The sequence below is a fragment of the Cynocephalus volans genome, chromosome 12 (assembly GCF_027409185.1).
Source record: "Cynocephalus volans isolate mCynVol1 chromosome 12, mCynVol1.pri, whole genome shotgun sequence".
NCBI lineage: Eukaryota > Metazoa > Chordata > Mammalia > Dermoptera > Cynocephalidae > Cynocephalus > Cynocephalus volans.
Window position 1 is genome coordinate 99,698,357 of NC_084471.1, and position 14,169 is coordinate 99,712,525.

Below are 14,169 nucleotides of genomic sequence, written 5' to 3' on the forward strand. Positions count from 1 at the left end.
AATAAGCAGACTGTCAGCTAACATGCCAGAAACTGATTCTTTACGTTTTCCTTCAACAGCAGTTTAGTTGTATAATTATTAAACTCCCCTACATTTGCACAGAACATTATATTTTCAAAGCCTTTATATATAATTACCTTACTTTTCTGTAATGTGTATAGAACAGGATAGTTATTAGCATTTACAGAATAATATATCAATTAAAGAGGCTAAATGACTTGTCCACTATCACAAAGTAAAGCCCTGACTACAACTTAAGCTTACTGGCTTTTGGCCAAGGGCTTCCTGCCAAGGCAACAGTTCTCAAACTTTTTGATGTCAGAACCCCTTTACACTCTCAAAAATATTGAGGTCCCCACCCACATCAAAGCTCATCTTGGGAACCCTTCCCTACTCCTGCCCCCAACCACCAACATCAACCCCTGACTGTATTGGAGCTTAAGCCAGTGTTCTCTTCCCCCTGAACAGGCTGTATGATGGGCTACCCACATGGGTTCTCCCAGAGAATCTTCAGGAATGTTGGCCAGTGCTCTCAGATCTTTACCTGGCATGACAGAGTGCAGGGCTGAAACCCGAAGCACTGCTCAGCTCCCCCACCTTCCACTGCCAGCACTAGGTCCCTCAGCTGATCCACTGCTAGTCCTAACACAGGAGAGCACCAGTTACTCAAACTGCCTCCAGGTAGTATCTTTTGGTGAATTTGGTATTAGCAGAAATGGGGATTTATTTCTTCAACTGAAATTTTCATTGAGATCCTGTGTACCCTTTACCCAGTTTCTTCCAATAGCAACATCTTACTTAACTATATAATAACAACACAACCAAGATATTGATATTGATAAAATCCACTGATCTTACTCACATGTCCCCATTTTATTTGCATTCATTCGTGTGTATCATATAGTGTATTTAGTACCATATAATGTTTTGACAAATGGAGGTTTGTGTATCCACCACCATAGTCAGATACTGAAAAGTTCCATCACCACAGTTTCTTGTGTTGCTTTTATAACCACACCTACCCCTCTCCCATCCCCTTCCCCATCCTTAAAAACCTGTTAACCACTAATCTGTTCGTCATTTCTAAAATTTTGTCCTTTCGAAAATGTTATGTAAATGGAATAATACAGTATGTAACCTTTCAGGACTGCAATTTTTCACCCAGCATAATACATTAGAGGTTCATCTTTGTTATTAATGTATCAATAATTTGTTCCTTTTTATTTCTGAGTAGTATTCCATGAAATGTATGTACCAGAGTTTGTTTAACCATTCACCTGTTGAAGGACATTTGGGTTGTTTCCAGCTTTGGGCTATTACAAAAAAAGTTGTGATGTGCAGTCATGTACAGGTTTTTGCGTAAACATAAGGTTTCATTTCTCTGAGATAAATGCCGAAGAATGTAACTGTTGGGTCATATGGTAATGGTATGTTTAGTTTCGTAAGAAACTGCCAGTTTCCCAGAGTGCCTGGAACAAGAAAATGGGAATTTTTCAGACCACTAAAATCTCCTAACAAAATTATCAGGGGCTACCCTATCACTGACAAGGAATATAGTTCCAGGAATGCAAATTTGGGGAAGGTACCAAATGCTTTTTGCTGTCAATTCAAGATTTAAAAAGAAAAAGAGGAAGGGGACACTATGGAAAGAGGAATGAATGATTTTGTGCCATCAGTAGTGGGCCAAGATAATGCAAAAGCCAGGAAGGAAACAATGATAAATTCAACAATATAAAAACCATGGCTCCCCATGGCATCTTCTCATGTGTTTACAAGTTAAAATTGAAAAAACAAAAACCTGGGAAAAATATTTGCAACTCATGACAAAGTGTAAACTTCCTAATCTATGAAGAGCTCCTACAAATTGGCAAATAAAAAATTAGCAAAATAAAGATGAACTACCCAGTAGTGGGATCCCATACTATCATGTGGTAGTTCTGTCTATAGTTTTTTGAGAAACCTCGAGATTGTTTCCCATAATTGATGTACTAACTTAACGTTACGATAAGTGATATAAGCTAGGAATAGAAAGAGAAATACCACATGTTGTTACTCACTGTGGAAGCTAAGAAAGTTGATCACAGAGAAGTATAAAGTAGACTGTGGTTACCAGAGCCTGGAAAGGGTAGGAGGGAGGGGCGATAGCGAGAGGTTGGTTAACAGATACAAACTACAGCTAGATAGGAGGAGTAGTATCTACTGTTCTAAAGCACTGCAGGGTGACTATAATCAACAACAACTTATTGCATAGTTTCAATTAGCTAGAAGAGAGGATTTCTGAATGTTTCCAACACAAAGAAATGATAAATGTTTGATGTAATGAAAAAAAAAATCAGTGGGTGCCAGGGTTTCAGGGGATGAAGGAGGGAGTAGGGGAGGAAGGAAAGAGCTCAGAGGATTTTCAGGGCAGCAAAACTATTCTGTATGATACTGTAATGGTGAGTACATGACATTATGCTTTAGGCAAAACTCATAGAACTGTAAGATACAAAGAGGGAACCCTAATGTAAAATTAAGTTAATAATGTATCGATGTTGATACATAATTGTAACAAATGTAACACACTAATGTAACATGTCAATAAGAGGAGAAACTGTGCATGTGTGAGGGGGGAGGGTATGGGAATTGTCTGTACTTCCTGTTCAATTTCTCTGTAAAACTAAAACTGCTGTAAAAATAAAGAAAAAAAGCATTAATTGAGCACTGAAAAAAAATTAGATGGAGAGCAAGGGCAGGGAGGGAGACTTTCATAGTATATATACTTTTAGCATAATTTTAACCAAATTAATGCATTTCCCTTTGAAAATTTTTAAATAAATATACTCATTTTAACAAAAAGTGGTCAAGGTCTTCCCCTTCTATCAGTAATGTCTTCTTAGGCAGTTCTCCCTTCTTCCTCCATCCCAAGTACCTGTACTCTATAAGTAAAAAACAGTCCCATATTTTTCATTCTCACCAAGGATTGTACGGTCAAACACACCTTTAAAACAATATCTTCTCCAAGGTGACTTAAAGTGTCATAACAAACTGTGAGCTGGTTGAAGATTGGGACCATGTTTTGCTTATCTTTCTTTCTCATGTCTAGCTAGTACCTGACACATAAAAGGTTCTTAGATTAGGGTAAGAGAATGCAGTTCAATTGCTGAAATTGCAAGGAAAGAGTGAGCTGAGGAAGACTTTAGGAGGAAAAAAGGCTTCCCAGGTCTCTAACTCTGCATGTTCCACATGTACCTAAGAGTGAGGCCTTGTCTCCATCTTAATCTGCTCTTCCAAGGTGAATGTGGAAGATCCGCGTTTGAGAAGACTACTGGGGGAGCGTATTGCAGAATGAGAAGAAAAGCTACAGGGCCAACCCAGGCTGCCAGATGGCTGAAGCAGAGAGCCCAGAACTCAACCTTAGCTCACAAGACAAAACTCTTACTCTACTTCTTAAAATAAAGGGGAGTAGGGGAACAAGAGAAGAATTTTGAGAAAGCCGCCAGGTCTAAAAGGCACACTAAGGAGTTCAAATTAAGTTGCCCAGACAGCTTCAAAGTCAAAGAAATTATACTTTAAATCATTCTCATAAGTCACAATTGTACCCTCCCCCTAACCATGTAAAAACAAAACCCAGGTACATGAGTCTATCATCAGAATGTGCTTCCTTGACTCAGAGAAATCTCCAAAAGTCTGCCACAAGTCCTGCCCCGGGCCACAGAAGGAGCAAGATAGGACAGAGAAAAAAAACAGGACAGGCCACTTTTTTTTACTGCTGAAGTAACAAAGCCATGCAACCCAGGCAAATTCTAGAGGCAATGACTATGTTTTCCCATCACTCTTGCGTGTCGGGAAACCGTCTTCCCTGTACTGATGGCTGAACCACTCCCATACCTTCTGATCAAACGAGGAGGGAGGACAGAAACCTGGGTAAATTTAGAGATGGTAAATTTTGTTACTTTTAGGAGACCACAAACTGCCAGCCCTCCAGAAATGTTTTATTAGGAATGCACACTTTAAGATTTTCCACATTTTTTGAATGCTTTGAATGAGGTATCTACTCTCCCGCTCTCTCAATTGCCACCATCTTCCTGCCGTCCTGTGCCTAGCAGCATCACTCACTGGCATTACCTGCCTGGCCTGAGAGCCCCTGGATTTACACCCTTGTTTTAATTCCTTCCAACCTACTCTAATAATTACCTAAACCCTTACCATTAATAGGAAACGAACTATATACCACCCTTGAAATTATTTTTTGTATAGTTTAAGTTTTATGTATGGTTAGGATTTTTCTGTTTTTTTTTTTAAATGGAAATTTTCAAAGTATAGAAAAGTAGGAAAAAATGTATACCCAAATACATACCAGCTAGATTCAACAACTAATGTTTTGTCATATCTACTTCATCTCACAATATAAATTTTTTTCTTTTGCTATTCCATTAAACAATTATGGACACGATGAGACTTCACTCCTAACACTCCATAAAGAAGGTCATTTGTCCACATATTTATGATTAGTTTTTCATGTTAAAAAAGTTTCTAAATTATGTCTTCCTTACTGTTAGGGAACAGAGACATTGCCTTCAGTTTTCTAATTCTTCTTTAGCTTGACACAGTGATGCACGCAAAGAAGATGTTTATTAGTAGAGTTAAAAACCTGATCTAACACATTCCATATATTAAGGGCTGGGTTTGTAAATGGTAAATGCTGGAGCTATTTCCTAAGATCCTGTTGAAACTGCTTTGTTTATACAGGAATGAGGAATGCACTCCAGGGAAGGGGTGAGGACCACGACAGTGTCTACAGATCCAGCAAACTGCCATCTGGACCTACCTCTTTGCTAAAGTGTTGAGAGGAAAAATCATCAGGATTAGAAATTTGGAAAATATTTTGCTGAGCAATCTTTTTCATGCTGAAATGTCAGGTAGAGGGAAAAGCTAGTGTTTTTCTAAAGCACAGTACAGAGCCATATGGGTATTAACTTAGGCTATTACCAAACTGAATTCGTTAACTCTGAGAGGCTCTGCACTTCAAGGACTAAAAGTTAGTAATATGAGTATTGGGGTGCATATTTTAGAAACAGTATAATAAACTCCATTTCCTGCTACAGAATCCAGAAAGTAGAATCTATGTAACTTTGACAAAAGTTATTGTGAAGGTACAATTAAGCAACAGATTATGAAAAAAGAAATCCCCCTGTATGGTCTGAATGTTTATGTCCCCCCAAATTCTTATGATGAAATCCTAACCCCCAATGTGATGGTATTAGGAGGCAGAGCCTTTGGCAGGCAATCAGGTCATAAGGATAGAGCCCTCATGATTGAGATTAGTGCCCTCATAAAAGGGACCTGAGAGAGCTCCTTTACCCTTCTGCTATGTGAGAACACAGCAAGAATAGGGCAGTCTGCAAACGAGAAAGCAGGCCCTCACTAGATACTGAATCTGCCAACACCTAGATCTTGGGCTTCCAAGATCTCCAGAATTGTGAGAAATAAATGTTTGTTGTTTAAGCTGGTCTATAATATTCTTTTATAGCATCCTAAACTGACCAAGATACCCCCCAAAACTAATCAGGGATTTTTTTATTCTATTGATCATAGCATATTTCAAAGATGAGAGCACTTAAACTATATGTATGAATTCTGTACTTAATATAAATTCTAGTTCTCAAAAGCACTCCATACGCCTTCACTTAAAGAAAGAGAAAAGTCTAAAAACATTTTCCCAACTTGAACAGAATTTTGTGATGTGTATTAGTAATCAATTCCTTCAGGATATATAGAAAAAGGGTGTCCTCCATGACTGGACCCTTAGGAACTTTTATCCCCCTTCAGTCACCTCAGGGAACACCAATCTCACCCAGAAGGAAGGGCCACCTAGAGTGGCTGTCATCAATATTTTGGTTAAACTATGTGGCAGAAGAGACCACAAGTACAGAAGCGGCCCAAAGAAACATGCCAATCCACCACAACTTTCAGTGAGGATACAGACATGTCTCCTAGGATCTCCTCCCAGTGGTTTCCAAAACCTACCAGAGGACAAGAATGAGGAACTTTTTCATTGAGGCAGCACAGAAAAAGCTGAATTCTACCTCATTACTAGCTGTGTGAATTTGGACAATTTATCTTACATCTCTTGAGTCTCAGTTTTCTCACTCATAAAAATAAGATAACCACCTCCCTCCAGGGCTTGCATAGCATACATAGGATCTCGATAAATATCTATTCCTCTTATTCTTACCTTTTTTTAAGACTCAGAGAGGTGAAGGGGTCCTCAGGCTTCAGAGGAATTTGTGGTAGGTTATGAAAAGCACTTCATTCATCTAGGTTTAGGCACCCATTTGGCCATGGCCAGTGACCCTGGTTTACGGTACCAAAGAAACAGGAACAGAGGGTGTCACAACCAGAAGTTGACACAACTTTTCCAAAGGTGATCAATGTCCACAAATGATATATAGTTATCGTTCAGTGTCTCCAAGGAATCCTGTCCACTGTTACAAACTTCACTTAGTATTTCAATCTCCTCTACTTTTCCCTTCCAATGAAGTAAGTAAAACGCTCAACTCCTCAACCTCCCTCAACGAGTTCCAAGTTCACAGTCTTCCTCTCTGGCTGAACTTATCAGTCTAGGGAAGGGAGATGACATAGTATAATGAAAAAAGTATAGGCTTTGGAGGCAGGTAGACCTGGAGTTTGAATCCAGGGACTGCCATTTACAACCTGTGTGATGTCAGGGTAGTCATTTAACTTCCCTGAACTCAAACCTTTCATCTATAAAATAAATACTACCTACATTAAAGAAGTATTGTAAGAATTATATGAAGTTATGTCCAGCACAATATCTGGCACAGCATAGGTACTCAATTCATGTTAATTTCCTCACTGTCCCAAAGTCCTCAAATTTTGTTTCGCAGTATTGTTTAGTAAATTTAGTATTGTTTAGTAAATTTGTTGTAGTAGTCAAATAAGCAGGGTTTCAAAATCTAGCTATATAATTGGCCTACCCTGCCATACTATGAGTATTTGCTAGGTACCTACTACTATGTACTAGCACAGTAGGAAATAACAAAGAAGTGATCCCACCCCTCAAGCAAATTACCAGAAGAAGTAAGAGTTAAATACAAGGAAGGCAAATATGAATAGAGCTAAAATTAAAAAGACAAAACAAAAAAATACCCAATTCAAAAATGGGAAAGGACTTGAATAGGCATTTATCCAAGGTAGATATACAAATGGCCAATAATCACATGAAAGATGATCGACATCACTAATCATTAGGGAAATGCAAAACAATTAGAATGGTTATTAACCAATTGGTGAGGACGTGAAGAAACTGGAGCTGGTGAGAATGTAAAATGTTAAACCTGCTGTTGAAAACAGTATGGTGATTCCTTGAAAAAATTAAACATAGAGAGGATTCTAGGAAGATGGTGGTAGGAAGCACCAGGAATCTGTCTTCCCAACTAGACAATAATTGCACCGGCATTAACCTATTTTGGAACTCTAGAATCTATTGAAGTCTTGCAACTTCCAGAAGGAGGCTTGGACAGAACACTGCAGTTAATATTGGTCAATGTTAGCTCTTAGCATAGTAGCAGCTCTACCCATCCCAAATCCCCAGCCCCACTGCAGGCAGCTATGTACATGTTCCTGAAGCAGCTTGCACAAAGCTTGTGGGAGCCCAGGTGAGCAAAAATGACCCTGTCCTACAAATATCCAGGATCTACGCTCTGATCACTGAGGGCTGCTTCTTATCACAAAGGTGCAGACAAAGAGGTAGGGGTCGTTGTTGTTGCACCTCCCTCCAATGTTGTAAGCTCCTCTCACTCGGCTGAAATGACTTCCAGGGGAATAAAAGGGCCAGTGCCTCCTCACCACCCCTTTGTCTTTCTCTTTTTCCACTTCTGGGAGCCAGACACTGAAGACTAAGATATTCAAAAGCAACCAAATATACAGGGGAAATCAGTGTTAACATGCATACCCAGGGAAAGGTGAAGGCTCAGAAAAGATGTGAGAAAACCTTAAGTTTATACCTTAGGCTGATTCTTGGCGCAGAGACATCCTACAACAATAAAAAAATAAATAAATAAAAATAAACAACAGCAAATCCAGGAAAGAGGTAGAACATGCTTCCAGAGTTACAACATTATTACATTCAAACATCCAGTTTTTAACAGAAAAAATCACCAGGCATACAAATAGGAAAGTATAGCCCATTCAAAGGAAAAAAAAAAAAAAAAAAAACCAACAGAAACTGTCCCTGAAAAAGAGCTGATAACAGATCTACTAGATAAATACTTTAAAACAACTGTTGTAAAGATATTCAAAGAACTGAAGATGTGAAGAAAGTCAAGAAAAAGATGTATGAACAAAATAAAAATATCAATAAAGAAAAAGAAAACCAAAAACAAAACAAAAAAATAAATAAGTTCTGGAGTCAAAAAGTACAACAACTTTAGGGCCAGCCTGTGGCTCACTCGGGAGAGTACGGTGCTGACAACACCAAGGCCACAGGTTCGGATCCCTATATAGGGATGGCCGGTTGGCTCACTTGGGAGAGTGTGGTGCTGACAACACCAAGCCAAGGGTCAAGATCCCCTTACCCATCATCTTTAAAAAAAAAAAAGTACAACAACTTTATTGTACAAAAAGTACAATAACAATAATATGAAAAACTCACTAAAGGGATTTCAAAGGCAGCTTACAGCAGGCAGCACAATCACTGAACATGAAGTTAAGACAGTGTATATTACCTAGTTTGAGAACAGAAAGAAAAAAGATTAAAAAAAAGTGAACAGAGCCTAAGGGACTGATGGAACATCACCAAGTGGACCACCATATGCATTGTGGGAATCCCAGAAGGAAGAGAGAGAAAGAGGCACAGAGATATTTGAAGAAATAATGGCCAAGAACTACCCAAATTTGATTAAAGACAAGGATATAAACATCCAAGAAGGTCAATGAACTCCAAGTAGGATGAACTCAAAGGGACCCACACCAGGACATATTATAATCAAACCTCTGAAAGCAGTAAGAGGAAAGTGACTCACCACATACAAGGGATCCTCATTAAGATTATCAGCAGATTTCTCATCAGAATTCTGGGGGACAAAAGGCTGATATAGGCAAAGTGCTAAAAGAAAAAACTATCCACCAAGAATCTACATTCAACAAAACTATCCTTCAAAAGTGAAGGAGAAATTAAGAAATCCCCAGATTAAAAAAAAAAAAAAGCAAGCTGAGAGAGTTCATTACCACTAAACCTGCTGTATTAGTACATTTCTGTTGAAACTGGGTGAATTATAGGAAAAAAAAAAAATTATTGCTTACAGTTCCAGAAGCTGGGAAGTCCAAAGTCCAGGGAACAACAGGGAACAACACATTTGGTGAAGGCCTTGGTGGTGATGACAGTGACCCAGGGGTCTCACATAGTAGAAAATGGTAGAGCAGAGAGACAGTTGCTCATGCACTCTCCTTTTAAAGCCCTCAGAACCACACCCCTGACCACCATTATTAATCTATTCACTATGGCATGATCCTACAATCTAATCACCTCTTCAAGGCCTCTCCTTTCAATTACCATAATAGGATTTCCCACCCTCAACAGTTACAGTGGGGATTAAGTTTTGGGGGGACATTCAACCCAAGGTACCTGCCCTGCAAGAAATGCTAAAAGGAGTCCTGCAGTTTGAAATAAAAGGACACTAGACAGTAACTCAAAGCCAAGTGAAGAAATAAAGATTTCAGTAAAAGTAAATAATTGGGCAATTATAAAAGCTGTATTATTCTAAAAATGGTTTGTAAATCCACTTTTATTTTCTATACCACTTAAGAAACTGATACATTAAAAGAAATTTTAGTCTAAAAACTAGTATTATTGTAACTTTACTTTATAACGCCATAGTTTGTTTTCTACATAATTTAAGAAACTAATGCATTCAAAAGGTATTAGCTTATATTTTTGGACACAATGTATAAAGATATAATTTTGTGACATCAAACAACTGCAAGAGATGAGAACTGAGCTGTAAAGGGGCAGAGTTTTTGTATTTTACTGAAGTTAGGCTGGTGGAAAATCAAATTAGAGCATTATAACTTTAGAATATTAAATATAATACACATGGTAATCACAAAGAAAACAGCTATAGAATACACAAAAGGAAGGCTGGCTAGTTGGCTCTGTTGGTTAGAGCACAGTGCTAATAACACCAAGGTCAAGGGTTCAGATCTACCTACTGGCCAGCTGCCAAAACAAAAACAAAAACAAAAAAAGAATATACACAAAAGGAAATAAGAAAGGAATTTAAATGTTTCACTGCAAATAATCAACTAAACACAAAAGAAGACACCAATGCAGAAAATGAGGGACAAAAAAGGTATAAGGAATATAGAAAACAAATAGCAAAATGACAGAAATGAGTGCCTCCTTATCCTTATCAGTAATTACTTAAATGTGTATGGATTCAACTCTCAGAGATTGGCAGAATGGATTAAAAAATATGACCCAACAATATGATGTATCTATAAGAGACTTACTTTACATACAAAGACACAAATAGGTTGAAAGTGAAAGGATAGGAAAAGACATTCTATGCAAATAATAAAAGACAGCAGGGGTGGCTATACTAATATCAGACAAAACAGACTTTAAATCAAAAAAGGTTGCAAGAGACAAAGGACACTATATTAATAAAAGGTTCAATATAGCAAGAAGATATAAGAATTACAAACATTTACATACCTAATGACAGACCATCAAAACTTATAAAGCAAAAGTTGACAAAATTGGGCCGAGCCCGTGGCGCACTTGGGAGAGTGCGGCACTGGGAGCACAGCGACGCTCCCGCCGCGGGTTTGGATCCTATATAGGAATGGCTGGTGCACTCACTGGCTGAGTACCCGGTCACGTAAAAGACAAAAAAAAAAAAAAAAAGTTGACAAAATTGAAGGGAGCAATAGATAGTTCTACATTAATAGTGGAGTCTTCAATACCCCAATCTCACTAATGGATAGAACAATCAGATGGAAGATGAGATAGTTAAGGACCTGAATACACAATAAACCTACCAGACCTAACAGACACAGAATACTATATGTATCAACAACAGAATACATATTCTTCTCAAGTACAAATAGGACATTTTTCAGGATAGATCATATGTTAGGCCACAAATTAAATCTCAATGGATTTTAAAAGACAGATATACAAAGTATCTTCTATCACCACAATGAGGTGAAGTTAGAAATCAATAAAGAAGGAAAACTGGAAAATCTACAAGTTTGTAGAGATTAAATAACACACTCTTTAACAACCAATAGATCAAAGAAGAAATCACAAGTTTAAAGTACTTAGAGATGAATAAAAACAGAAACAAAACATACCAAAATCTGAGATGCAATGAAAGCTATTTATAGCTATAAATGCTTATACTAAAAAGACCTCTAATCAACAACATAATTTTAAAACGTAAGGAACTAGAAAAAGAAAAATAAATGAAACCAAAGCTAGAAGGATGGAAATAATAAAGATTAGAGCAGAAATAAACTAAATCAAAAACAGAGAAAAATCAACAAAACCAAATGTTGATTCTTTGAAAAGATCAACTAAATTGATAAACTTTTTGCTGGAGGGACTAAGAAAAAAACAGTCAAGTCAAACTACTAAAATCAGAAATTAAAGTGAGGACATTACTACTGATTCTATGAAAATAAAACAAACTTTATGAGAGTAGTATGAATAACTACAGAAATAAATTGTATAACCTACATGAAATGAACAAATTTCTAGAAACACAGCCTACCAAGTCTAAACCACAAAGAAATAAAAAACCTGAATAGACTTATAACTATGGTAAGGAGACTGAATAAATAATAAGAAAATCTCCCCGAAGGGCTGGCTGGTTAACTCAGTTGGTTAGAGCATGGTACTAACACCAAGGTCAAGGGTTTGGATCCCTGTACTGGCCAGTCACCAAAAACAAACAAACAAAAAATCTCCTAACAATGAAAAGCCCTGAACCTGATAGTTTCACTGATGAATTCTATCAATCACTTAAAAAAGAATGAACACAAACCTTTCCCAAATTTTTCCAAAAAACTGAAGAGGAGACAGCACTCTCTAACTCATCTATGAGGCCAGCAGTACCCTGATACCAAAGCCAGACAAAGACACTACGAGAAAAGAAAACTATAGACCAATATACCTTATGAACACTGATGCAAAAATCCTCAACAAAGCGCTAGCAAACCAAATTCAGGAACATATCAAAAGGACTATACACCATGACGAAGTGGGGTTTATTCCTGGAATGCAAAGATGATTCAACATACAACCACATTAAACGACTAAAGGAAAAAAATCTCGGTTGATGCAGAGAAAGCACCTGACAAAATTCAACATCCATTCTAGTTAAGGAAGACAAAAAAAAAAAAAAGTAAAAAACACTCAACAAACTAGGAATGGAAGGAAACTACCTCAACATAATAAAAGCCATATATGAAATCTAGAAATCAACCCACATACTTATAGCCAACTGACCTTTGACAAAGGCAACAAGAACATACACTGGGGAAAAGACTGCCTCTTCAATAAATGGTGCCGGGAAAATTAGACATCCTTATTCAGACGAAATGAAACTAGACCTGTACCTCTCACCATGTACCCAAATCAACTCAAAATGGATTGAAGACTTAAATATAACACCTGAAACCATGAAATGACTAAAAGAAAACATAGGAGAAACACTGCAAGAAGTAGGACTGGGCAAAGATTTTATGAATAAGACCCCAAGGGCCGGCCCGTGGCTCACTCGGTAGAGTGCGGTGCTGATAGCACCAAGGCCCCGGGTTCGGATCCCATATACGGATGGCCGGTTTGCTCACTGGCTGAGCGTGGTGCTGACAACACCAAGTCAAGGGTTAAGATCCCCTTACCGGTCATCTTAAAAAAAAAAAAAAAAAAAAAAAAGACCCCAAAAGCACAGGCAACAAAAGAAAAAAATAAATAAATGGATTCTATCAAACCAAAAAGCTTTTGTGCAGCAAAGGTAACAATCAACAGAATGAAAAGACAACCTACAGTATGGGAGGGAATATTTGCAAATCATACATCTGACAAGAGATTAATATCCAGAATATACAAGGAACTCAAACTGCACAGTAAAAAAAAAAAAAAAAAAAAAAACCCAACTAAAAAACAGGCAAAGGAACTGAATGGACATTTTTCGAAGGAACACATACAAATGCCAACAGGTACTTGAAAAAAGTCTCAACATCACTAATCATCAAGGAAATGCAAATTAAAACTACACTGATATATCATCTCATTCCAGTTAGACTGGCTATAATCAAAAAGACTGAGAATAACAAATGCTGGTTGCAGATGTGGAGAAAAGGAAACTCTTCTACACTGTTGGTGGGACTGTAAATTAGCACAGCCACTATAGAAAACGGTATGGAGGTTTCTTAAATAACTACAGACAGATCTACCATATGATCCAGCTATCCCACTTCTGGGTATATACCCAAAGGAATGGAAATCATCATGTCAAAGGGAAATCTGCACTCCCATGTTCATCACAGCTCTATTTACAATAGCCAAGATATGGACCCGAGCTAAATGTCCATTGATGGATGACTGGATAAGGAAAATATGGTATATATACACAATGGAATACTACTCAGCCAAAAAAGAATGAAATTCTGCTATTTGCAGCAACATGGATGGGCTTGGAAAAATTACGTTAAGTGAAATAAGCCAGGCACAGAAGGAAAAATACTGCATGTTCTCATTAGTAAGTGGGAGCTGAGAGAGAAAGACGGAAGGAAAGAAAGACCACAGTGGTGTGCTGGACTTGCAGAGGGAGAGAACAGACCTAGGATTGCCAGGGGTGGCGGGGAAGGGGGGGGGACTGGGGAGAGGTTGAGTGAGGGACACGGGAAATAATTACAATTTGAGGTGGTAGGCATGCTGATAGTACTGATCTGATCACCACACCTTGGGCAGAGGTGCTGACGGGTCAGCTCTTGCCCCATGAATATATATAATCAATAAAAATAAAAAAATAAAATAAAAGCCATATATGATAAACCCACAGTAACATCATACTCAATGGTGAAAGACTGAAAGCATTTACTCTAAGATCAGGAACAAAACAAAAACACCTATTTTCACCATTTCTATCCAACATAGTA

The 14,169-nt window shown here is 37.8% G+C and overlaps 1 protein-coding gene across 4 annotated transcripts in view; it reads right to left on the reverse strand.

Annotated features, from left to right (window-relative positions):
* The window catches only part of BORCS5 (BLOC-1 related complex subunit 5), a 95,516-nt gene that overhangs the window by 28,432 nt on the left and 52,915 nt on the right, over window positions 1-14,169 (reverse strand). The window lies entirely within an intron of this gene.